Source organism: Sorex araneus, chromosome 4 (assembly GCF_027595985.1).
Source record: "Sorex araneus isolate mSorAra2 chromosome 4, mSorAra2.pri, whole genome shotgun sequence".
Taxonomy (NCBI): domain Eukaryota; kingdom Metazoa; phylum Chordata; class Mammalia; order Eulipotyphla; family Soricidae; genus Sorex; species Sorex araneus.
The window spans coordinates 171,436,093-171,437,510 of record NC_073305.1 but is presented as its reverse complement, the minus strand read 5'-3'; positions in this window follow the sequence as shown (position 1 = coordinate 171,437,510).

Here is a 1,418-nt window from a genome sequence, read left to right as displayed (position 1 = left end):
TCATGCTCGTGCAGCTGCAGAGAGGCCGCACACGTGCGTCCCCCGGGATCACAACTCAGAGGAGAGCGGGGCCAGTGCTGCCCACCAAATCCCACAATATTTTAAATAGAAAAACATACATCAATGCTTTATATATTACTTATTTGTGCAATAAATATCTATTGAATGGCTTTTGGGTACCAGCTACTGTGAGAGAGGATTGGTTTTCTAAAGCTTGGGTTTCAAAGAACTCCAATTCTGACTTGAATGAGGGAACTGTTAGAAGATAATCCTTCCCGTATAACCCTGAATTTCTAGTGCGAGCTTCTGCAGCATTGGAATTGGCATACTAGAATAATGGAAATGTCTCTTTTTATTCCATCCCCAAACCAGTTGATCTCCACATTTTTAGCGCACCCAAAATGATGTTTTATGTATCTTGTATGGTAGAGATATCTTTTGTTACCACTCAAAGATTAATAAAATTGTTTTTTTTTCCTCTCGCAGAGCCAATTCTGAGTGAAAAATTATTTCTCTTTCTCTAGAGGGGAGGAGGGATCAGGGAGGAAGCTCTTAAATAAGCTCTGAAGTTTATAATCTTGGAGTTTCTTTCCTGTAACAAAGCCACCCGTGTGCATGGGTGCCACCACAAGAAATCAGGGTTATAATACTATTGTCATGAATAACAAAGGTATGGATATTCCAGTCAGAGTCGGGTGCTGCTGCAGGTAAGGGAACACTTAAGATTCCTCATGGATTCTGACTAAATGGGAAGTAGTAAGTATGAGAAACTGGAATGAAGAATGCCCATCTATCCAATTATCTACCATATATACCTGTCAATCTGTACTTACACACACAGAGCATAATCAAGAATGCTGAAATTAACTCATGGATGCAACATTGGTCAATATTCTATGTGGCAACAAAGTATAACAATAAAATCATTAAATGTAGCTGGTAGGGCATTTGCTTTGCCCTTGGCTGACAGTTCCCAGCACCCTACACTGGCCCCTGTCCCCACCTGAAGTGATCCCTGAACACAGCCAGGAGTAAGCCCTGAGCAATGCTGGGTGTGGCCCCCAAACAAACAAACAAAAATATCATGTAAACATCTGGATGTTAATTTTCTTTTTTTTTTATACTTTATTATTGGGCTGGAGTGATAGCACAGTGGGTACAGCGTTTGCCTTGCACGCGTCCAACCCAGGTTTGATTGCTCTGTCCCTCTCGGAGAGCCCAGCAAGCTACCAAAAGTATCTTGCCTGCACAGCAGAGCCTGGCAAGCTACCCATGGCATAGTCTATATGCCAAAAATAGTAACAACTAGTCTCACAAAGGAGATGTTACTGGTGCCCGCTTGAGCAGATCGACGAGCAACAGGATGACAGTGACAGTGACATACTTTATTATTATTATTTTGTTGTTTGTTTGGGGGA